This window comes from Lagopus muta, chromosome 8, assembly GCF_023343835.1.
Source record: "Lagopus muta isolate bLagMut1 chromosome 8, bLagMut1 primary, whole genome shotgun sequence".
In the NCBI taxonomy this organism is placed as follows: Eukaryota; Metazoa; Chordata; class Aves; order Galliformes; family Phasianidae; genus Lagopus; species Lagopus muta.
The window spans coordinates 3,089,936-3,115,510 of record NC_064440.1 but is presented as its reverse complement, the minus strand read 5'-3'; the positions used below and the strand labels follow the sequence as shown (position 1 = coordinate 3,115,510).

The 25,575-nt window shown below is 40.1% G+C and overlaps 1 long non-coding RNA gene across 5 annotated transcripts in view; it reads left to right on the top strand.

The window, feature by feature from the left end:
• The window catches only part of LOC125696830 (uncharacterized), a 35,809-nt gene extending 10,497 nt beyond the window's left edge, over positions 1-25,312 (top strand). Inside the window, exons 4-12 of one of the 5 annotated variants that reach the window (XR_007378559.1) lie at positions 6,887-6,955; positions 7,702-7,845; positions 11,419-11,530; positions 12,345-12,445; positions 12,842-12,888; positions 12,979-13,027; positions 13,546-13,614; positions 14,295-14,442; positions 25,091-25,312. This is a non-coding gene — a long non-coding RNA (uncharacterized LOC125696830). Of the gene's footprint in view, positions 1-6,886; positions 6,956-7,701; positions 7,846-11,418; positions 11,539-12,344; positions 12,446-12,841; positions 12,889-12,978; positions 13,028-13,545; positions 13,615-14,294; positions 14,443-24,043; positions 24,099-25,090 lie in introns of those variants that run through there. The other 4 variants (XR_007378563.1, XR_007378560.1, XR_007378562.1 and 1 more) reach the window with 4 other exon arrangements.
• The last annotated feature ends 263 nt before the right edge of the window (positions 25,313-25,575 follow it).

Genomic DNA, 25,575 nt, shown 5'->3' with positions numbered 1-25,575 from the left:
TGCTGAAGCCAGTGCCCAGGATTGTTTCCTCTTCCTTGCCAGCACTATATTTTACAGAGAGCAGCCAAGAAATATTTCTCCTCCCTTCCAAGAAGGGGGAGGAAAAAAAAAGAAAAAAAAAAAAAGGAGAAAAAGAAAAGAGCTTTGTCTTCATACTTTCTCCCCCCAGGAGGGCATTGCATTTAGCCTCTGCTCTGCTTTTTGTTATCCATTTGCATGGCACGATGTTTACTTTGGCTGATGGGGCAGTGCTGGCTCCTCGGCCAGGGGTGGTGTTCTGCCGATACCCAGCAGTGTGCAGAATGGGGATGTTCAGCCCGAAGTGATTCGGGGATGCTGGGATGCAGAGCACATCCCAGATGTTGGGGTTTCAGGTTGGGAGCACCGTGGTGGTGGGAGCAAAGCGTTCAGTGCTGAGCCTCCAAAAAAATGTCACTCCTCGGAGCAGCATCGTGTTGGCAGGACGATGAAGTATACGAGCTAATAGGGCTTTTCCACTTTAATTTCTATTTGAAAACGACTCTTGGTTGCTGTTCTCAGACTCAGCACCAACTGTTTCTTACGCCACACATCAGATTTTTCTTTCTTTTCTGCCCTTTGCTTCATGGAGAAGTCTTTAAAGCAAACAAACACCAAACTATGAGAAACCAAGGGAAGATATGGACCGGCCCACTCATTAGTGCCGGAATGTGGAAACTATGAAGGCTTCTTTTTTTATTACCAATGCTGGAAAGCACAGTCACCGAATGGGCTGGAATACAAGTTATGCTACATGCAGTAGTTAAAAAAACCTGCAAAAATGGGTGTAACCCGTGGCTGTGGTACAACTGGCCTTTCAGCCCCCACTTGAGATTCGTCCATCCCAGGGGGAAACTGTGGCTTGGAAGAACAGCGTACATTTAATTTCACTCGGAGAACTTATTGGAGTTGGCACTTCAAGAAAGACTCTGAAGTATATTTTTTGTCATGATGAGTGGCCCCCTCACCACTGTGTTTGATTGTGTTGGAAGCAGAAAAGTTAAATTCTTATAAAATGATGATTTACAATCCCTGATGATCCAGGTAGGGTGCGTGGATTGCGCCAGTGTGGTTATGGGACTCCAATCTCATCCTCTCTCATTGCTGTGAGAAAATAAAACCGAAATGTAAAAAAGCTGAAAACACATCCTCTGATTGCTTGGGGAATTTTCTTACTCATACGTTATCTTTCCTAGTAGTTTAAGTTATTTTGTCTCCACTAAAACCCAAAGCAAAACACTGCCCTGACACTTTCCCCTTGATTTCTGATCTGCAGCGGCCAAATTTATTTTTATCTCGTGTCGTCTTTTCCCCCATGGTTATGAAAATCCTCAGAATAAGGGGCAAGGGGAAAAGCTAATTTTAAAGCCAGTAAATTCCAGTGAGAGATTTCTTCAGTGCCTCCGAGCGGGACTATCCTGGGTGCTGTTGCAGGGCTGTGGCTACCTCCAAATAACACAGGGATAGGTGCCAAGTGGGGAGGCTGAATATTTTCCTTGTAGACACATAGCTTTGCCCACAGGACTGAAGTCTCTTGCCTTAATGCTCCATTAAGCTTCTCTGGAAGTACAAAGCTGACTTAGGAGGCACGTGTTGGTGAAATGTACCTCAGTGCAATCGGCTGCTGAGTAGAAGCTCCTCATGGAGGGGTTTGGCAAGGGATGAAGGTGGAGCTCATCAGAAGTATCTTCAGGAAAATATGAGGCATCATCACCTCATTCCAGCAAACTTTCTCTGTTTTGATTATCACGTTCTATATTTTGATATACTTTTTCTTTCTCATTTTTGCCTTTTTCTTTTTCTTTTCTTTTTTTTTCCTCCTGGACAGTGGATGTATTTTGAAATATTGAATTCCATTTTCTTCTTCATTTCTCTATCTTCTTCCCCTTGATGCAAGCTTTACTCAAATCTTTTTAATTCTGCATTTAAATCTAACATATAGTAAGAGATACTCCACGGGTTTACAGGCTGAAAATCCAGGAGTGTTCACCTTGGAATCTGCTTTGTGAGCAAACTCAAGTGTGTATGCAAGTGTTGGAGCTATAGTCTGTAGTTCAGTTTTACTGAAAATACTGGAGGTAATCAGAGTATATGGCAAGTGTAATGGCTTCCAAACAGAGCACTGTGCTGTTGTTCACAGTGCTGGTGCTGAGTTAGTTGATACAATTTGTGGTCCATGTCTGGAATCACAATCAGATCCTCTTTGCTCTCCCTTCGAGTGCCCTTGCAATGCTCATTACTGCAGCAAATTAACCAGAGTCTGCTGTGGGGCTGAAGTTTCTGTATCCAGCAAAACTCATGAGCCCCTCCTGGTGTGATGTATCAAGGGGATGTAAGCATATCTGTAAATGCTGTGTGGGTTGGGAAGTGTTTAAATACCCATGGAGGCCTTTCTCTGTTCTGAGGAAGGGAAGAGGAGGATGTGAATACTGATTGAAATAATTTAGGTGCAAGGTCCCAGGTTTGGAAAATTTGGCCCATAAAATGTGTGCGCTAGGGGTGCTTGTGGTTCCATAAGATAACAAAATGCACAAGTCATGTGAATTAATCTCCTGAGTTACTGCAGGGGCATATTGTGTTCACGTTCATGTAGCCTGATTAAGCTGCATATGAATTTACGTCTCAGCCTTGCAGCCTAATAAACATATATGGTTTAAAATGCGTGGTGGGGGCTTTGTGCGTAAACTGTGCTCTCATGAAGCATCGTGTGCATGTCTGACTCTTCTTAGAAAGAGTCCCATTCCGTCTGCAAACGAGTGTCTGAATGCCAAAATAAGTAGGATAAATAATTTGCTTCAAATATGTGTTTGGGAGCTTTCAACCTAGATGCTCTCTTCCAAAGCTCAGCTCTTCATTTGCAAATTCTCCAGTTTGTTCAAACTTTTGGACTCCATTTGATCTGGCTGGAAATGAGAGCACATCAGGCCTCGTACGTAATCAGAAAATGTCGTGTGAAAAACGAAGACTGCTGGGAGTAGCATCTTTGTGGGATTCCAGCTAAACCAAACTCGTTCGGTGCTGCTCCAACCCTGAGCAAACCGGCCTCATGTCTGCATGTGCAGCCTGGGCTGCTCCTGAGAGCGACTCTGGGAAAGAGTTAAGCCTGTTCTCCTCTCCTAGTTGGCAGAAAGTTTGCAGTTTAAAATTACATACTGACTCTGGTGTAGAGACACAAGAAATTATAGAGCAGACACTGTCCAGGACAACGTATAATTTAAAATGTACTAAAGAATGTATACCACATGGCAAAGTAAGTGAAGTGCTTCTTCAAATATAAGTGTTTTGCATAGAAAGGCTGTAATTATCCACTCCTAGGGAAATGTTTGCATTCATTCTAAATCAATATTTACTATTCATCTCTTGTGTTCAACAAAACAAGGATTTAACATTTTTTTGTTTTAATGAGGTACTAAGACTACAATAATGCTAGAGTGTAATTGTCTTGATACAAAATATTGCTAAATTGTGTTGCTATTTTGGGAGCGAGCAGTTTTTAAAAGGAGGGGGTATCCCTGTTTGTGCCATGTTCCTGCAGTAACACAATCCAAGCTCAGCCAAGCAGGGCGGCTCACCACTTCCAAAGCGGAGTTAAGCCGCCTCTCTGTTAAGGCCCTTAACTGGGATCATTCGGGTGAGTCCTCTGTCTCCCCCTGAAAACATCAACCTCTTTATAATGATTCCTTTTCAGCTGGCGTCTCGGCAACAAGCAGAAGAATGCCATTTCTGTTTTGGGTTTAAGGTTGTTTACTCCCCCCATCATCCTTCAGAGAGGCAGCGAGAGCTGAGCGGGTGGTAATTGGGCTGCAGCCATCCCTGCATGCTACTCCAAACCTGTTGGTGCAAATGGGGTTGTCCAAACTTCACCCTCCAGGAAGAATTTGGGGATGTTTTGTAGAGCCAGAGCTCTGTTCTTTATCTTTTTTTTTTTAATGTATTTTGTATGCATTTCCTGGGCACTGCACAGTGTTGAAGTGGTCCTAAAATCACACAAGGGCAAGCAGTACTTTTAGCAGCAGGACCCTGGTGAAGTAAGGATATGTGAGATGGGGCAGAGCTTTTGGAGGAACACCACTTTTAATCACAACTTTGCAGCTCTGCTGCGCTGTGATTAAGAGGATGCCCTTGCACCAAGCTCTTTCTCCTTGAATTTACCTGACATGTCTTAACAGAGGTATCTCTCCACCCACTCTAACTTCAAAAAAGAGAAACCACGCCCCCCAAGCATGTACTTCTGGCAATGATGTGGCTCCATGTGAATCAAATCAGATAAGTGGAAAGACTTTGTTTGGAAAAGCCTTTAAAATCCTTTTTTTTTTTTTTTTTTAAGAAAAGCCCTTTACCTTTTATGCTTACACTCTGCCCACCAGGCTCTGCCCTCCCTTTCCCAATACTAAATTCTCCTACTTCTGCTGCTAGAATTCATGGTACAAATGTGAACTCTTGAGTGAATTTCATTCTTCTGTTCAAGAAGATAGCTTTGTTATCTTTTTTGTTTCTTACAATAATAATAATAATAAAAAAATCTGAAGTCGTTCTTCCAAAAAAAAAAAATCATGTACATAAATAGGGTGAATAGCCCTGAGAGGAGAGTGCTCTCTTTCTCTAGCAAATGTTATTGAAGCTGGTGTTTTAATTCTCCAGATATCTCTTGGTGTTCAGGGTAACAAAAGGCTGTGTAGTGCCTAATCATTCAGCAGAGATCCAGGAAAAAGCAGAAGGTTAAGAGCAAGTTCCTAAAGTCTGTAAAATCAATGGGACGCTAGAAAGGGAACTGAAGTGTACCAGAAGGGACCTCTTGAGGGTCATTAAAAAAAGCAGAAACTGATTATGAACAGAGCTTTTACCCGAAGAACTGGAGGGGGCCGGCAAAACCATTCTGCTGCACTCCAGTTAAATGTCTAATAGTGGTGACATTTTCTACACAGCCCATAAAGGATAATGAGGATGGCTTTGATAGCTTTCGAGATAGTTGTTCTTGTCAGTGTTCACAAAAACATGATCTGAGCATGCACTCAGAGCACCCGGGTTGAGGTGACTGCACATAGACTTTGAAAGGGAAGATGGCAACCCAATATTGGGCATTCCACCTTTGTGTTATGCCCTGTTGCACAGGAGAAAAAAACCTGTGTCAACCTAAAAATACAATGAAAATGGCAACAGTGACAAAGCTCAGTGTTGTGCTTAACTAACATGGCACCTCACCTTGGTGTGACGGTTATGTGCAGAGCGATGTTGGGTGATCTCGCAAACATCAGCCTAGATTCTCTCTCACTCCAAAGTAGATAAGAAATAAGATTTTAATCTAAAGCTTATCATAATCCATCACTGTCAGCAAAATTTGGATCAGCCCCTAATGACTTTCTCATTTTCTGTGCTGGGAAAGCAACCTGCAGGCAACCGGCCTGTCCCATGGCATGTTTGTGCTATTCCTGCTTTTGACCCTGATCCGTGAGATTTTGGTGAATCACAGTTTTACCATGATTTATTTTCCAAAACAAAAGAAAAACTAGGGTAAACTTGCATATCTTCCTGGAATGCTCTAAAAAAAATTTTTGTTAGAAAATGTTTGAAATGTCAGTGAGATGATGCTTTAAAAGTTTAGGGTGATCTCGTTCATCTTAATAAGTAGCTGCTTCATTTTTGGTTTTGGTTTACAGGGAAGATGTGTGGAAAAAAATAACAGAAACAGAGTAAAAATCAAGTTTGAGTTCTTTGTAAGAAGCAAACCTTTTTTTTATGGAAATAGACATTCATGGGGTGAAGTGCATGTGAGTCTGTTTACTAGTGGTAAAGCTGAATTGTGAAACTTTTGTGTCACTGCTCTGTGATTCCAACTATCTTCAATTAAGAGAAAAAAAAAAATACAGGAAAATCAGGTGAAAGGAATGCATGGAAATTGAAGTCAAAGAAAATATTTGTTGTGGTCTTGGCAAAGTGAATTTTTTAAGCTGAAGTAGCTTTTAAGCAATTAGTATCTGCTGAGTGAAATTACCGAGTGACATGCAGCCCCAGATGGAGGACTTGAACAGCCAGTGGCCATCTGGATTTTGGTCTTTACAGGGTACACTCTGTTCTGGCTCTCACCTGGCCTGTGAACAGCCCTCCATCTGTCTCTCCTGCCACCGTCAGCCTTGAGTCATAGTGGGGAGACCTGTGGGGATGGTTCCTCTGCTCACATCAACTCCAAAGATTCCTGAAGTCTCCAGAGATATAATCACTGATGACTTTTGACCCTTGAGTTGTTGCCTTGATCTAGTTTTCTGAAAGGAGGAAAACTTACTGGGATAAAACCCACCTTTGAGCCACAAGGGTCTTGATACACAATGGTTTCCAATGAAACATATGGTGTGGGAGTCTTGGCATCTGAAATGCCAAGAAAATCAGACTTAAAGAGAGAATTTTGTCAGTAGGCTTTTATATGTATATTTTTTTATATAGTTGTTTTCCTTAGAAGGTGTAAAAGATATCAGGCCCAATCACAGAGACAGTTCACTGACAAAATCCCGTTTTTAAAGTGAAACTATAGTTTGTTAAATTCAATGAATAAAAATCATCTGACATAGAGTGGCTCTGTATCTAAAAATGAGCCAGCCTCATTTAGTCTATTTAAAAATTGTGTATTCATACTGCTTGTATGCCAAGTTCAGCATGATGGAAATGAAAATGGTTGAGGTATAAACCCTTGGAAAACAGGGTTTATAATGGAAACAGTAATTGACTTCTAACTACCGCATCAAAAATACAATACTATAATACAAAGCCTAGCTCTTGGGATCTCAGCTCCACTTCTAACCTCAGGTTGGCAGAGCAACACCTCACCACAAAGCTAACTAATGTTTATAGCTTGTTTTTTTTTCTCTTGCAAAAGGAACATGGCAAGTGAAGAAAATTTATAGGAACAAAGCAAAGTTGGCCAACAGTTCAAATGTTCTCTCTTGTAAGTAACAACATTCTTCTTCCCTAGATGAATGTATTTTGGCTGATAATTTTTATCATGAAACTTGAATCAGAACTGAGCCTTACTCTCAGCTTTAGAAATAGTTTGAGCGTTCCTGCAGAGTTCACACACTTGGTTATCCTAAAAGATGAAGATAAAAAATAGGAAATACTTTACAGCTCCTGATTTTTCCCTTCCCTGTATGACCATGAATAGCAAAACAGAAAGGCAAGGGGAGATGGCTCTGGGAATGGAACAAAGTAGATTTATTGATCTCATTAATGATGCTTACCCAAGATTGTCATCTTTGCTTAGACCAAGCATAGGTGCCATTTTTGCTACTAATTATGGTTGTCAAGACATCATGACATCTTGGGTTAGGGTGAAAGTAGTGGTACTAAAGCTCATTAGGGGCTGAAAACTGTGGAGGACCAGGAATTTCAACTGGGGAACAAGCTCTCAGCTATAGTTGAGTAAGATAGACCATTCTATAAATATGTGAAATAAAACTGAGTACTCTAGGATCATCATGCATTTAAAAGAATAAGAAAGACAAATTTTTACTGAGATCATTGTGCCTTCAGTTCTTCAACAACTCTTGCTACTTTATATATTTTTATTTCATTAAGTTCATATTTTCATTGGTAATGAAGAAAAACAGAGAATGCAGGAGCATTTTGTGTCCGTAAATGACTTTAGTTCAGTTACAGATTAAGAAAAAAATTAATTACTTTTATTTTCTTTAGGTATTGATGAAGGTATACAGCACAATCTCAGATTATGATGTATCTGCACCTTCGCTTCTGCCAGTATTATTTGCTGCACTCATCAGCTGCAGAGAGACTCTACTGGAGGAAAGATTGTGCCCAAGGACCTCCATCCAATGCCAGGTGGGAGGAATGTTGTTGAGAGAGTTGGTGGTTAACATCAGCATCCGTTGTAGGCCTTCAAATCCTTTTTAGATTCCTTTATATTTGTGAGCTGTTCAAATCCAGGCTCTTCCAGATCTAGCTCCTGCCACTATATCCTTACAAAAGAAGTGGGTATGCCAAAACAACATAAAGACATCATAATTTTTTATTCTTTCTTCCTAGGGATTCTGAATGTGTGAAAAACTCTTGCAGTACTTGACTCAATGGGCAATAACTGTGATGATGCATTCAATGATTGCAAACATATCAACTGCATGTCCAGTCCGGGCAGCTCAAAAGTCTGCTGGCGATCACTGTTAGTGCACACATGTGAATTCAAGACCTATTTTTAGTCAAATTTCACAGTAAAGTTCCTCTGGGCACTTCTGTGGTATTGAACGCATTTCATTGCAAACGATACTATTGATGTTAATGCAAAGAAGATCTGGGACTGAACACAAAGGTTTATTCTTAAACCTCTTTTTCCTGGAGCAAAGAAAAGTTACCTTTACTGGCATCCATGCCTGTACTCAAATACAACTCCATTTGAAAATGATTGGGAAATTGCCAGTGCAAATACCAAATAAAGACTCCAAGAATTGGCCCTTTACGATGAGTGATTTATGATTTATACTTTGAACAGTACAAGCTATGCATTTCTATTCAGATTTTGAAAAACAAGCCAGGAAAAAGCAACAATAGCTTAGTAAAAAATATATATACGGTCATGGAGTGCCAGTACAGTCTTTGGCAAAGGATCAAGTAATGATAAGGCTCGACTCTATAGGGACATTAACATTTTTAAAGCAATCTATGTGAAATAAATCTGAGAATATATGCTTAAATTATAAAAAATACTGCATGAATATGTATTTTGTAGCTAACAGCTCCCTGTTGTTTTGGGCACTTTTCCTGCTTTAGTACAGTTTTTGAGGAGGAAAAACCTGACTGGAGCACAAGGTACTTTTCAAGTCCTATTTTAGGTCGTTTGCAATCATAGATTTCCCTATTTTTCTTATCATTTTTCTGTGATTTGCTTTTTTAAGGCTATTATCTAGCTCAGCTTGGCACAGTTCAAGTGCACAACTGTAACCTTTTCCATGACCCAAAAGTCAGTGCCACTCCGTGGGCTGGCAGTTTGCAAATAAAACGTATCCTTAATGAAGTGTGGAAGCTCCTGTTCTTTTCCTTCCTCGGGAGACGTGCCTTAATCTCTGGCTTACAGCCTTGTCAAATGCTGCAGTAAAGAACTGGCAAGCTCAGTGCTGCTTATGGATTGAAATCTCCACCAGGTTGTTCTTTTTAAATCTTTTTTTTTCCTCCTTTTTTTTTTTTTTTTAATTCAGAAATACAGCAGCAACCACAGTAACATTCCAGTCCTCAGTCTTTTGTAATTATTAGTTAGTGACTTTTATATATGTTTCCCTTACTTGAAGAACATGTTTTTCATGTAAGGGAAATATACATTGCTCAACTACAAAGTGTCAAGGATTTGGTTGCTTATGTAGGTCAATCATTAAGGGAAAGAAATAAGATTAAAACCAGAGGCTGTTCTGCGTATTTGAAGTTCCTCCTGAAGATATAAAATTGTGGTGTTTATGCTTATAACTTGTGACAGGTTGGCTAAGTCATAGGCGTTTTGTCTCTCCCATTGTAGAAGCTGAGAACGTTTGGATTTATTTATTTATTTACTGTCTTTTTGCCAGAAGGTGACCTTAAGCTTGTGAATCACATCTGAATTGCTTGCAAATGAGGAAGTACAGTGCTGGAAATTTTGACAGATTCTCGTGTTTGGTCTTTTTGTTATTGTTGTTAGACTAATATAAGGCTTGGGGTAGCTCCCCCAAACTCTGGCATGAACCAAAAAGCTCTGCGTGTTTCAGAATCTAAGTTTTTTTCTTATTACAGAGATATGCTATGCAACCTCAGCTTGCCTTTTCTATGAGCATTGCTTTTGTGCAGTTGAAAGAAATCACTGAGCAGAATTTACTTGTTTGCAATGGCATTTTTTTGCCCAGGCGGGCCTTGGGCAGGGTGCAAAGAGGGATGCACCACTACAGCATGGTCCACAACAACTTGTATTGCAACCTGATCTTTTTCAGAATTTGTGAATTTTTACAGTAACTTGTATTGCAATCCAAAATCTGTGAGTTTTAAGCTCAAGGGAAAAAAAAAAAAAAAAAAAAAAAATGAGGTGGGAAAGCAATTATATACTTCTTCATGCTAGGGGCAGGAATTTGTAGTGTTACTTTGATTGCTGTTAACCTGGTTCTGTCAATACTGATAAGTCCATGATGTCCTAGGAAGAGGAAAATCCAATCCATTCACTGATGGGTACCGAAAGAAATTCTGCACTGAAATGTTATCAAGTGATGAATGTTGCAGGTAGCATTGCTTATTCCATGTCATTGTGCTGTGGAATTGCTGGTAGGACAATGCTCATTTCAGAGACAAAGGCTTCTTGAGAGAAGATTTGCTGCATTCCTGGCAGGATGGATGGAGGGAAATGAAAAAGGGACATCTTGTTCTGCTACCTGTGCTTGGATCTATGCTTTAGCATGCTATCTGTGGGGAACTTGGTGCAGTTTATCCACTGAGTAGATGAGTATTTTTAGGTGGAATTGTTGCAGCTAGGTTCTTCCAGCAAGGAATTTACTTGTCCTTATCATGGTTTTATGTGCATTCTACAAGCACCTGTAGAATACAATCAATCTATTTATACAATAAATGTTCTCAAAAGCTCTGTGCCTACAAAGGCAGGATCTTCACCTGGTGTAAACCAGGAAATGCTGACTGAGAATTTGGTCAAGTGCATTGCAAGTATTTATTTTGTAAGTGAAACCCATGATTTTCCCAGATCAGAATGGTTGTATGCTGCATTTTAAGTGGTGTTCTCCATAGCAAGGATGGTCTCGTCTGCTGTGGAAGGCCACAGAGACTCAGGTCTCAACCTTTTTTGCCTCTTAAAATGTTACGGGGAGGAAGGTGTGTGAACTCAGTGCATCCATACAGTGTTGCAGGTAGGCAATCTACAACCAGCATGTCATCTCTGCATCTTCCCAGCTTCCTTAAAAACATGTATGTAATACTTCTGAGCTGCCCACTGCCTACTGAAAGCAGCAGTTTGCAATATGTGAGGGTGATAGTAAGATTTAGGTTAGGGAAGCAGGATGTACAAATTGATGAAGTTGGGATGTGTCTTGTTGGTTCCTTTTTTTTTTTTTTTTGAGGAAGAAAAAGGGAAAAAACGTTTTTTCTAAACACTGAATTTTATATCAAAATGTGCATTACTTGAATGATTTTAAAGGACAGCAAAAGACACCTGAGTTCTTGGGAATAAAAGGAAATATGTTGAAGAGCTCAAAGGTTCAGACAGGAATAGTGGGAACTCGAGTAGGATGAGAAGTTCAATCTGATTTGTTCAAGTTTTGCAAGGAAGGGCTAACTAAATTCAATCTAACATGAAGTGAGAAGAAAGGACTTAAGGAGCTGCTGGTTTGTGGCTGTAATGCTTTGCTGCTGGATACTGAATGAATGAATTTGGCCTTTCAGATGCTACGTCTGGACCTTATGCCATGAAGGGTATCACTGAGCAGTTTTTCTCTCCTCTACCTGCACAGAGCCGAGCCTGATTAGTGGTGAAGGCCCGCAGCGACCAAGAAAGGTATTAATGTAAGGCCTCCAGTTGTAAATCAATATCTGAAATAAATGGTTCTAAGCATTCATTATGGAAACTTCATTCTGAGAATAATTATAAATCTAAAAGTGAAAGTGAGATTTAAGTCCTGGGTTGATCTGCAGAGATTTGGCAAGCAACATACATACTTAATCAGTCACACTGTAGCTTCCATGCTTGCAGCTTGTTTGTTCTGAGAAATACAGCATATTCATTCATCATGTTTATTCAAGTTAGGGCATCTGAGGAGTAATGACAACCTTATTTAGCAAAGTTCTCTGCAGTGCTTTAAAGAAAATACCTGTCAGTGTGAAAATTAGTAAATGTGATCATGGCTTGCTTGACAAGAGCTCAGCAGCTCAGTTTTCTGCTGTGTAAAACTCCGGAGCCTGACAGAGCAGGACATAACTCCTGTGATCACCTTGTTCACAGCAAGTAGCGTTTCTAACTTTGAATTCCTTCTTCATAAGGAAGGCTTTTTGGTAAATTTCTATTATGTTTGTCTAAAGAGCAGCATCCACTTACAATGCTGGAAATTTGGGCTGCATCAGAACAGCATTAGAAATCACTGTGCTATTTACTACTAAACTATTTGAGATGTTATTTTCTTTCTTAAGAAAAAAAGCAATGTTTTATTATCATCTCAGCTTTTGCAAAGAAATAGATTTGCTTGAGGACTGTGAGCTGCATACATCTATTTTCCTTATCAAAATGTCAGTGATGTCACCTATAGCATACAGCTACTGAATGAGAACTACATACACTGAGTGTGGCAATAGTTTTTTTCTCTGTTCGTGTATAGGTTCCATTTCTCCTGCACCACCTCCTTCTCAGAATTGGAAAAAAGAAAAGTAGAAGTAAAGTAACGAGAACAGCCTTGCTCTTTTTCTCCCTTCCAAGTAGGTAGGAGAAAATTGCTTGATTAGATTATAGGGTCTGTATATGTGTGTAAAGACTTTATTGTGGGAAATCTATATTAGTGCCAAAGCGATTAATGCTAATTAATGTGCCCAAGTTTAATAACAAAAGAATTAATAGTGAACAGCCACTTACTATAAAGTGTTTCCTTGACATTTCTTACTAAAAATAAAAATTCAGAGCATGCTGCATAGATTTGAAGGAAGGAGAAAAAGAAAGATTAGGTAAAGAAAACATCTCACTGTAATTTAAACCATTATTTGTCTGACAGCTTTTTATCTCCTGTCTGGAAGAAATAAACATATTAAATTTTTTATTAAAATAGTTAGACTTTGTAAGAGTATTTTTCCCAGTTCAGTAATAAATATTTATTTCTGCCAGAAACAAAGAAGTTTGTCTGCGAGGCTTTTACTGAAGCTTAGCCAAAGGTACGAGTCTTTTAATGAAGAATACAGCTTTTACAGACTTGCTTTGTCTTCTTCAGTATAAATTTTGATGTATAAATAACGTTCCTACAGAGACCTGGTCATCCTCTGGTATTGATCACCTGCCTCCCTGTCCTCCAAGGTATTGGCGCCTTTGATTATTGTTTATGAAGGATGAAGAGCACTGTATCAATTAAAGGATAGCTCTGAAATGCGGAGTTAAACCACAGCCACAGTAAATTTCCAAATAAATAACAACAGCTTAAAGCAAGATTTTCAGGCATACGGGCTGGACATTGGACGTGGCCAGAGAAGGAGTTTAACGTGACCTAGAGAGCTCTTGCAAAATCCTCCTTCTGTTGCTTCTGCTCTGCCTATCCCCTGTTGTGCTCAATTGGCATGGCTTTAAATATCACCTCCTAGCCGTCAGCGCAGCGGGGCAGAGTGTCTGGACAAGATGGTAGGAGACTGGTGTTAGGCACTCAGATCAGAAAGGGGATTGCATCCATTTGGGAAAAAGCACTTGGCCAAAGTGTCCAGCACAGAGTGAAATTCCATCCTTTTGAAGGAAAAGTGCATGAAAGAAAAATACTGTCAGATGTCCATGTACTATTAAGACGGAATAATTTATACTGAATTCTGCTCTTTATGTTTTGATAGATCTGGATGTGCTCCGCCTATGATCTGGACGTGGATAGGGTTTCTCTGTCTGTGCTTCTGGCAAATGTGGTCAGTATTTAACCCAGACTGTATTTTCGTGCTTACCATCTGCCTAATTCTGAATGTCAGATCCACAACTGGCCCGCCAGATATTTCTGTACAGCGACTTTGAACTCACTCAGTTCAGCAGTGACGAAAGGATGTACTGGTTGTATGAAAATGTCAGCCGATTCAATCTCCTCCCAAAAGCTAAAACCAAATCTTTCTGTGAAAATAAGAACATTCTGCTTAATTTTCGTCGTGTTATTTTCCACATTTTTTTGCTGCGTTTGTTAAAAAAATGGAACTATGTTAATGAAGGCTGAGTTTGTAAGAGTTTGCTGTCTGATTTTGATGGCCACACTACAATAAACCTTTAGTGATTAAGTGATTCCCAACAATAATCCATGTTTTCAGGTGTGGAACAACTCTAATACGTGTCTTACCTTTTACCTAATATTTAGCTGAAGTGGAACATCAGATCTCAATCCTGACTATGCCACCCTTTCAGCCTTTCTTAGGTAGTCATGCTATCTTGATGATTGTTTGAATATTTCTAGTGCGCCTAATACTAAAATAATTGGGCTTGTTTTATATGAGTCACTGCACTGTAGAAATCTGAGCATAACCAAGAAATGTTGGGAAAATTGCTTACAGTTATTTCTTCTAAGAGAAATTACTTACTAGTAATTGTTATTTATACCTCACAGGTCTGATTCAGTCATAGCCTCAAACAAATGTCAGCACCTTTACTGGGAAATGTAGTGACCAGTGGATTAGACAAACGAGAGGGCTGGAAATGGGACTGCTTCACGTCTTACTATGTACCTTGTGGAGCAACATCTGGAGATGGTGAAGGTAAGAAAACTACTGCAGAATGGGCAGGAAAAGATACATCTTGGGTGTTTGTAGTTTGGTTGTATTTGAGGGCAGAGTCAAACCTTATAGTTATGGGGATTTGCCATGAATCTGGAGGTGTGCGGGCTCACGTTGTGGCAGAGGGCTGGTAGGTCAGTGTTTAATCAGGAGGCAGCTGCAGCCCTTCATGTATTATTTATCCCTGCTTTTGGGTACAGATGGAACCAAATCAAGCCATGCCTCCAGACTGCATGGGTGTTAGAACTGGGTCCAAGTGTTTCTTACAGTCCTTCCCTTCAAAATGGATAAGTTCAACAGCTGATGCTCATCCACATCATTCTTCTTCCCTTCATCCAACATACAAGGAATCACTTCAGGGAGTCCTTTGTAATTTGTGTCAAATTACATGGACTTTCTCTCAATAAGGGCCCACACAACACTGTTTCAGGATAGAATCAGGGCCCTAGAAGGGATTAAGCATTTCTGAGTTTAATTAAGTGCACTAACAACATATGAGCAAGCTAAATCTCATAAAACAACTTTATTATACAAATTGACACACAAAATAAAAGCCCGTTGGGATTAAATAAAATAACCTGAAAAACATGTTGAAGTGCATGACCTTACCACCTTGGCTCATGTTAATATCTCTGCTTCAGATTTTTTTTTTCCTGATCAATGATTAAATACCAGTGGTGGTAGCATGCAATATTAACATAACAAGGTATGAGCAAGAGGGATTTGCTTTTGACTAGTTAAGAAATATGATAAAATTGTGAATTAGTAAACCTAAGATTAGCCTTTAATGCCTGATAATCACCTTTATCAAGGAAAATCTCTTTTCTTCAAAAAGCAAAGGAACTTTGTGGATGGGCTTGAGACAGGCTTGTGGGTGGTAGACAACATTTGGGAGAAGTCTGGTCTCTCTCTTGGAGTAGGGTAAATGTGTTCACTGACTGGACATGGCACTCAAAACTAGGCAGGCATGGCAAAATCTCTGATGCTTTAAGATTATTAATTTCTTGGCAGAAGACAAATCTGATCTTTGTTGGACTGTCCATTAATTCTCATGGAGGCACTTTTAAGTTCTTGTGTTTGTATGTTAGTGGGCCTGTTACAGCTAAACATACAAGTGAAAATGTATTCTTACAGCATAGTCAAGTATTCCCATTTCAATGGTGATGTTGTCATACAGATATAAGAAAGCCAATGTGTGAGTCTTGTTATTACCTACTTTGCTATAGGCCATCTGGACTTCAACTAAGAAAGGGCTCCCTCATGCAAATATCTGGTGAAAATAGGGCTTTCCTTTAGTTCAAACTAAAAGTTTGAACTAATAAATGAGGCAAAGTGTGGAAGAGGAAAAATGGACAGAGGGGAGGAAGAAAACACACAACTTTCTGTAGACCCACAACCTTTTACTACCAGATAGAAGTCTGTCTCTTAACTCCCACTCTAGTCCCATTGCCAATAGAGAATATTGCATAATTGTTGAACAGGAGTGTACACGTGATTTATTTGTGCAGTGTTACTGTAAACAGATATGAGCATGAGCCCTGCAGTATGCAAGAAGATACAGTACAGATGAATGGTGATATAAGCCCTTGCTGCATTGCTGCTGTAATCTTCAAGGTTCAAAAGCAGTAGGCAGTTGACAAGATGTTGTGCTTGGGTGTAGAACTGGATAAAAAATTCTTCACGCTCGATATCAGCAGTCCTGTCAGTTTGGTTGCTCTCAATGTATTGCAATGTAGAAAATGACTAAAACAGTGCTTTGAGAATAAGACATTGTGGAAATAAGGACAACAGCATAAACATTTTTCCCTCAGACATAGAATTACTGAAGCTTCATTTCCTTTGAATTTGGGTCCTCCATCTCCTGACTCTCTCCTGACTAGCTTTTCACCTTCTTGCACTACTTCCCATCCCCTCATGCATCCTACAAATGATGCCTCCATTTTCCCTGAGCTGCTGCTTGTATGAGAGGCTGGGTGCTGTGCAGAACCCCACATGTACCTATTGGCTGTGACCAAACCAAGATAAATGGTGCCATAGAGCCTCATGTTGTAGTCTTCCTGCAGCAGAGGCACTCCTTTTAATCTCCTACCTGTCTCCAGCTGCCAATATTAGCAGAAGTTACAGGAATTTAATTATCTCCAGGGCTTCTATCTCTGTTGAATTGGATTGAAATGAGCCAATGGATTTGCAAATGGTTAAGGAAGGAAAGGTCTGGCAGAGAGAACCAACATGTAAGCATCATTTCTTCAGTACACTTGTTCAAAGAATTGAACTCAGCAAAGTGTGGTATTTTGAAAAGTGTAAAACCATATGAACTGTAATTATGTTTGTCTAGTTATGGGGAAAATAATAAATAATGAGATTAAGCAGAGAGGACAGTTTAGAGGTCTTATCATAGCAGTCCTTTCCTTGCATGACATGCAGAAAGAGATTAGATGCTTCCACCACTGAGAATATGTTTTTCTCCAAATGAAATAGTAGACCCAATGTGAAAAAACTGGCTTGTTTTTTCAAAATATTAAAGGGATCAGAGGCTCTGGGTTCTCATTCTCTTCCTTTGGGTTTTTATGCACAGGAGCAGAGCAAGTGGGTGAGAGAAAAAGTCCTGGGTTTTCAGCTGGTGGCACCCAATACTAAATGTCTCTGTGGAGCTGGGACCATGCAAAGCTCCTCTTTGGGAAGTCCCAGGGAAATCAAAACGCCATAGAAGACAGGGAAGCAAACAGTTTCTCTTGTGGCAATTTCATGGCTAAGTGTGAGTGTTCTTGCACAAAGATACGGGCAAGAGGCCCTTTGGAAATCATTCAGCAGAGTTATAGAGCTGCCTGAAGCTGAGCCAGGCAGAAATACTAGGACCTGAACCAAAAGGAAATACTTTATAGCTTGAACGCCTTCTACCAATCAATTTTTCTCTTTAAAAAGGCTTTTTTTGCCTCTTGTAGCGAAGATGCAAAGATTTAAGTGTGATAATGATGTAGTGTAATTCTCGTGTTTGGCCTGGTGATAGCTAAGCAGTTTAGATATCCTGGTATTAGCTTTCAAGCAACATAGGCAGTGTATGTGTTTATTATACCAACAGTTATGTATGGATGGATATTCCCTCTGTACCTTTTTTGCTATTTATATAAAAGTAAATATGTATCTATAGGTGATGGCAGCAATACACGATATAAATTAGACGCCTGCTCCATCTCAGTTCATAGCTACCCAAGGACTGCAGGATTCAAAGACTGACAGTCATAGAATGATAGAAGGGTTGGATGGGAAGGGATCTTAAAGGCCATCTAATTCCAACCCCTTCCCATGGACAGGGATAATTCTCACTAGGTCAGTTTGCCCAAATTTCCATCCAATGGAACCAGTTCCAGGGGTGGAGCACCCACACCTGATGGATTGATTTCTCAGCATATTTATTCTAAAATGCTTTCACAGACATTATTAGAGGGCTCTCAGTTTTTTTTAGTCCATACGGGGTGCCTCCAGCTCTCCTTCATGCGTGCTCATGGATAAGCAGATCTGGTGGGAGCTAATTCCCTACTTCCCACTCAGACCTACAGCTCCATGGCAGATTTTATTCCAGCCCACAGTTTGGAGCGAGGAGTCAGTCACACCAGCCCTCTCCACAGTTGTATCTGTATTATTTATCACCCTAAAGACTCTGTCCCTTTCTTCAACCCAGCTGTAATGACTGTGTATTTAAGGTCAGTTTCCTCACCCCTGCAAGCAGAGTAGGGTGAGGAGAGAGAGGAATTGATTCTCAGCACACTTCAGCTTCACGTTTTTAGGGAGTGGAATACACCTAAGTGATTCTTAAGCATTTGCCTTTAAACATAATAGTATTAACTGCAGGAAGGTGTAACCACAGAAGCTGTAGTTCAAAATCGGTGCATGCCATACCACAGTATTAATACATAAAAACAGCTAGATGAGGAATGGGGCACTAAAAATTGTCACACAGGCTGCTTGTAAGCTCAGTGCTTACAAAATGGTCTGTATACCTCAACAACCTAATTTCCTTTTTAATAATTCCATTAGCAATTTCTAATAATTAGCTGATCTAATTTAGATTTTCATTGCCTAGTTTCAAAGTTCTGCTCTTACAAATGGCTGAGGAACCTTGCCCTTAAAAACTGGTGATGATATCCCCATGACCTGGGACCACTGTTGGAGAAAAGATTTCGTCTGAAAGGATTTCAGGAAGTTACAAAACTCTTTTACATGGCCTGTTGGATCTGTGTATGATTTCCAACATTACACAAAATAAATACCAGGAGACTGGTGTGGTTTATACAAGAGTTTATAGGGAAAAAATCCACCCACCAGCTCCCTTGCTGAGGATTACAACCAGGTCTCTGCTGCCAAGTTCTCTGTTTAGGTAAAGCATGAGAAAATCTGCCATTTTTTTTAGAGTCACAAAAGGGGTGCTACAGGGGGGGCAGTGAGAAGCTGACAGCTCTCACTGCTTAAAAGGCAGCTGTTCCTTCTCAGGTACTATTATTAATAAACCCTAAGGTAATGTTTGCTCTGAAATATGTCTAATTGAAATAATTTACCCTAACCCTTAGAGAATTATGAAACTGTTTTCATCATGTTCACACACAGCAAAATAATTATGAGATGCCATATGGAAAAGACATCATGTGGTATATGTATTTCTGAATGTATACTTTTTGAAATGGTTCCCACAGATAAATCATATAGCTAATTTACAAAGAGGAGGTGGATAGTAGTTCTTAAGTATGCAGTTTAAGTTTAAAATGGTTTCAGGCTGGGTAAATTTACAGTGGTGATGACATGCAGTAATTGCACTGATCATAGGACGTATATCACAGAAGATGTCGATAGGGCCATTAAGTTGCACTGTACAAAATGGAGAAGGAAAATTCTGCTGGTGCTGTGATGTGGCATTGCTCGGAACCTCAGTAGGTCCCACCTGGTCCTGAAGTTCACCCAGTAGAAGGGATGGAATGAATGCCCTGGTTGTAGAGATCTGTCTGAGCCTCTGTGGTCTTTGCTGGTTTTTTCTGAGCTCCTACTGTAACAGCAAGTTCTGTCTGAATCACCATCTCCTGCTTCTGAGGGATTGGGAACATCATCCCCAGGCAAGTCTGTGGGTGCCCCAACCATGGATACCCCTCCATGTGTGCTCCATCCATGGAGAATTTCAAAGTCCAGCTGGACCAGGTTCTGAGCACCCTGACTGAGCTGTTTCTACTGTTCATTGCAGGGAAGTCAGACTAGATGGCCTTTAAAGGTCCCTTCCAACTCATCAAGCCACGCATGAGTTACAGTGATGTTCCCCATCACTAGGGTATCTGTGAGACCTCCCTGGTTGGCATCCAGAAAGATTCTTAAGCAGAAGAAATACTCTCAATATCAAACTCTTCTGAGCAAAGCCCATGAGTGAAATATTCCTGTTGTTCCTATGTTACTGTCATCTTTTCAAAAGGTTTTATTATTAATCTCATCTCTAGTAACCAGCATTATCATGTAGATGCATGATATATAGGTACATTTCTACAGAGCTGTATATTTCATTATATATGGTAGCAGGAGAATCCTGAGGGACACGTTTTGGTCCCTTTCCAGAAATAATTGTGGTCAATGATGAGACATGTGAACTATCAGGAAAAGAAACTCAAAAGTTCTGAAGGTGACTTTTGAATAAGGAACTCCTATTAACAGTTCTAGAAATCTGGCTGGAGATCAGGCTTCCTTGTCAGACTTCTGGTAGTTCTTGTTTCCAGATGGATGGAAGAAAAATAAGAGAATAGCTTATTGCACCCGTTCTGTTTCATGTCTGATAGGCAACCAGCAAGTGAAGAAGGCAGACAGAAATCTTGCTCTGTCCAGTCCATTTCCTTTTTTCTCTAAGAACATCTAAAAAAGATAAATAAAAATGAAAATGGAAAGGTTTATCTCTACTTTGAGCAGTTTGACTCATCCTGCCTTTTCTCTGAACTACCTCACCAGTCACTTCTGCAATTATTTCAGTGCTGATTGGTGAAATATTTGGGAGATCTTGTATAATTCTCTGCATGCCCTCTATTTTGAGAGAGCAATGGAGACGTGCTGCAACCGCAGTGTTTATCCCCCGGTAATGACAGCATTATCCTGCATTACCACTCTAGGAGGATGTTTGTCAACAGCCAGCTACTGATGAGCACAAGAAAAATATTTACCCAACTTCTGTACTGTGGCTTTACCGCAGTGGTGCTGCTTCAAGAGGACTGTGCTGTGTTTTTCAAAGGCTTGATACAGAAATCAGAACAGTCTTGGCATTTCTGTAGCACCAGTCCTGAAATGACTGCTTTTTAGACAGACTAATTGCAGGATTTTTTAATTTTTATTATTATTATTTTTTTTAAGGGAAAAGAGAGAAGGGAAAAAGAAAGAAAGAAAAAAAGAAAGAAAGAAAAGCAAAGTGATATTCCCTGCAAATAGCCAAAGTAAGGAGTTTTCTAATGCTCTCTCAGTGTGCAGAACGCTGTGGATAGCTGTATTTGATGGCTTCCTAATCTTCCCAAGAGTACCCACGTATGCTAATATTTACTCACTCTGCACACAGACAGCATCCAAACGCTGCTGATGCACTCATGTGTGTATTTAAGCAGAGCTTTTGGCCACGGATGGCTCCTGGAGCCACCTGTATGGAAGAGATCCCTTCTGCCACTGCTGTTTTTGGGGAGGTGTGATGCTCTCTCTCCATTTCTAATGTTATGCAGATGGAAAGGCATGCTCCTCTTTTGGCAACTTTGTCATTTGTTTTTATGCTCACTGAAGGTGTATTGCGTTTTGTGCTCTTATAGTGCCCTAAACCAAAAGTAATGCTTTTTTTTTCCCCACAAGCTACAGTCGATTATTATTTCACTACAGTATCCGAGAGCATGAAATAGAGATTTATGATACCACTGTGTTTTCCACTTCACTTCATGTAGTGCCAGGAAGGTACAGCATCTCTGCCTGCACAATATCCCTTTCTTTTCCCCTTTTCTCTCTTTGAGCAGCGTGCTGTGTGATTAGAGGATAGTGAGAAGGTCACTGACCAAACTTTATCTTCCACCCAGTTTCCCACAGCATGTATTCCTCCTAGGAAACATTTTCTCAGCTCAGGTTATTTCCAGAAATGTTCTCAAACCATCAGAACAGTCCTCGCAGTAAAACATTTCATTCCCACTTTCTATCCTTTATCTAGCGGCGCAGTGCTGACAGCATTTATGTTTCTTCTATTGACTGGGCCAAGAACAACAGGATTAATGAGGTTGTCTCTTCATGAGTGCATTATATTTTTTCCTCTGACCTTTCAAACATGGGAATCTTCTGTTTGCAATATTTCTTAAGGAAGGAAAATCCCACCTCACTGAGGCCCGGCTGGGTGGGAGCCCAGGTTCTGTGTGCCTGGAGCAACGCTCTGTGCACTCCATCCTCTTGTGCTCAGACCATCGTACTGCTCAGGAGGTGGGTGGACACAGATCTCTTCTTGTTGTTTTGTTTTGTTTTGCTTTGCATGTGTTCTGGGCAAGCAGGGGAAGGAGGTGTCTCTGGGAGTGCAGCCTTCCCCAGAATGCTCTCGCGCTTTATCATTCCTCTTCCTGATTATTTTTGACACGGAGTAACTGGAACACAATCAAGATAGGATCATTGCTAAGTGCAGCAGGACAGGGAACGTGAAGAATTTTCCCAAGGATGAGAGCACAAGTATCTTTAAACACAACAAATAACTTTGCACATCTGACATCTTTCAGTTAACCTCCTCAAAATATGTCAGTTAGATAAGCTTAACATAATTACATTTTTTGCATAAGTTCATTAAGGGTGACTGATTCCCATTTTTCATCTGGGGATGCAGAGGGGACATAGAGTCAGAAAAATTCCCACTTGCCCCAAAGCTGTATGACATAGGCATGCCTCTAAGATATTATTTTTAATCTTGGTGGGGAAAGAAGCACGAAGAACGAATGCATTCACACATTGCATCCTGTGGGGCAATAAAGCCTTTTAAGGAAGTGCAGATACTTTGGTGTTAAAAAAACACTCGACCTGCTCCATAGTAAATGGCGGAGATATCTGCCTGATATTCTGGGGAGGAGGATGGGATGGGGATAAGTAGAAGTGACTGACATAGAGTCTATGGGTATAGACATACGAACTGTGAATATCATTTCATATAAATAAAAAGAAATGGAAACATGAAGGATATGTTGCTGAACACAGTTTCCATAGGTACGTGGCTTTGCTGCACACAAGAAATTATTTTGCCTTGCAGGAAAACCAGATTTACCTGCTGCTTTTAGGTGAAAGCACAGTGCCCAGGGGCTTTTTGCTGGCTGTGCCTGGTGCCAAGCATGGGATTCTGAGCTGGGCTCTGGGCCGTGTTCCAGCAAGGTCAGAACTCATCGTCCAGCTCAGGGTTAAGCAAGCTGGAGAACACTGTATGTGAACTGAAGTCATTCTGGGGCTCTGAGATCTAAATGGGATGAGTGGACATGGCCAAATTCATCCATGTCAGGCCTAGAAGGGAACAGAAACAAAGATTCCTGGCTTCTCGCTGTAGCAATTTAAATAATCCTATGTATTAGCTCTGGAAACAGGACAGGCTGCTTTTATGGCATTTTAAGTTTAAAAAGTCATCAGAGAAGCTCTTCAGAGTAATATTTCATGAGATTTTGAAATATTTCATGCTGAAAATGATTCTTATACAGGAAAGAAGGTAACCCCCCTGTGAAATGTCCTCAGGCACTGGCAGCCACTGCAAGTACCAGGAGAGCACTGCCTTGAGGTGCTTGCAATTTCCAAGCATTAAGCATGAGCATATTCCATGCCTTAAATTTGTGTTTCCTGGCTTTTAGAGCTTGGGGTTTGTTGCTTGAACTCTGCTTTCCTCCTTTTAGGATTTCTGTTGTAGCTGAACTTGGATAACCAGAGAGAGTACTTAATATGCCTGCATTTGCATTTGTCAGCATTTAGGACTATTAACTGTACACAATTCTGATGAAGAAGTTCCTACATTCTACGCTTCTCTTCTAATAACTTACACAGAAGCTTAATTCTGCTGACTTGTACCGTTGTTTAACTAGAACAACTCGGTTAAGCTAATGAAACTGCAGTTTGCTTTATGTTCCTTTAAGCAATTGAGCTCCCTGCCATTCACTAGGAAGATACTCTCATAAATCCCCAACTGAAAATAATTTGGGGGCTGTGACCCTCAAGACTTAAAGATTTTCAAATCCTGACTCTTGAGGATTAAAAAAAACAACAACTGTATCTATCTGTGAACGGTGAATGCATGTTTGTGTAGTTTCCCTTATTTGCATTTGTTGATAATTAATTAAAAAACATGAGTTTAATTAAACTCGGAGTTAGGGGATTCATTAAAATAAAAACAAAAAGCATTTCAGTTAAAAAATGTAAAATAATTTTTTTGGTGGAGTCAGCTGGTGCAGCTTAAGGATTTGCAGAGAAATAGTGGCGGTGCAAAAAACTTTGGGGATTGTGGTAGCGTGGTTTGGGTAGACACATTTCTATCGGTGGGCAGCCCATGTGGGGCTGGCTCTTGCACTGAAATAAGCTCGTTTGTCCTCAGGTTCTTTCTGGTCTGAGTCCACCGTTGTGAAAATATGACATCTATTCAGGTCCTGGTAAGAAGGTTACAGAGTAAATGAGGGTTTTTAAAACAAGAGAAGTTTAAAAACAGTTTTAAAACAAGAGTGAAAAGAGAATGGGTCAATGGGTTTAACAGTTGGATGAGATGATCTTGGTGGTCTTTTCCAACCTTTATGATTCTATGGAAAAAAAAATTGAAAAAGATAAGCCTTAAGGAAAGAGACCTTATTCAAACTGTGTAACTAAATTTCATGTGTAATCACGTAATTTAATGTAATCACAGAACGACAGAGGTTGGAAGGGACCTTAGGAGACTTTTGAGACCAACATCCCTACAATAGGTCGCACAGGAAGGCATCCAGCCGAGTCTTGAGTATCTCCATAGGAGACTCCACAGTCTCTCTGGGCAGCCTGTTCCAGTGCTCCATCTCCTTTACTGTAAATAAGTTCTGCCACATGTTGGTGTGGAACTTCCTATGTTCAAATATTGGAATCATAGAAACATAGCATTTCTCAGGTTGGAACAGACTTTCAAGATCATCAAGTCCAACCACAGAGGCCATTAGTGCTTGTCCTATCACTATGCACCACCAAGAAGAGCTGAGCCTGACCTCATCCATTTGCCTCCTACCTTCCTTTAGCTATTTATGGGTTAACAGTAGGAATGGATGATTTCAGTGGTCTTTTCCAACTCTTGTGATTCTATTAAAAAAAAAAAGAGAAGCCTTAAAGAAATAGATCTCACACAAAACCTGTAACTAAATTATATTTCTCCATTTTTAATACAGTGAAAAATCTTTTTTAGATATCTCTTAAACTCAATTCATTTTTTTTAATTTGGTTTTTTTTTTTGTTTTGTTTTCTTGGGGGGGGGGGTTGGCATTTTTTTAGCATATATATATATATATATATATATATATATATATATATATATATATATAAATTAGTATGTTATCCATACTGTCCTAATGTTAAAACTAATAATAGAAATAGAAAACATTAATTAAGCCCAATTTTTATTTCACAGCCTGGTCTCTTGGTTTCTGCCCCTTTGGTGGGGAGGGGCTTGTCCCACCAGCTAAAGAGGACAGACCCTTTGTAGGAAATGCTCCCATATGGACAGCAGAAGATGGGAAGGTTTGGTGTTCTCATGGGGCTGGATCACTGCTGCAAAGGGAAGTACCTCCACAGGATTATTTTATTTTGGGCAAAACTGTTTCAAATTCTTTTTTTTTTTCTATTTTTTTTTCTAATTTATACTTCCCCCAAAGTATTTAATTTGGGGATGAAACAATTATAATAATGAAACGCAATACTCACTAAAAAAAATAATTCCTAATTGTGTTTATCGGACTCAGTTTCCTATAGCATCCATTTGCAGGATGTCGGGATACGACTGGGTGCATGAAAAGGACCAGATGTAAGAAAAATCAAACAAAACCTGTGCTGGCTCTCTGAGACAAGGAGCTGGCTGTGGGTGCCTGTTTCCCACACCGCAGCATGGGAGGGCTC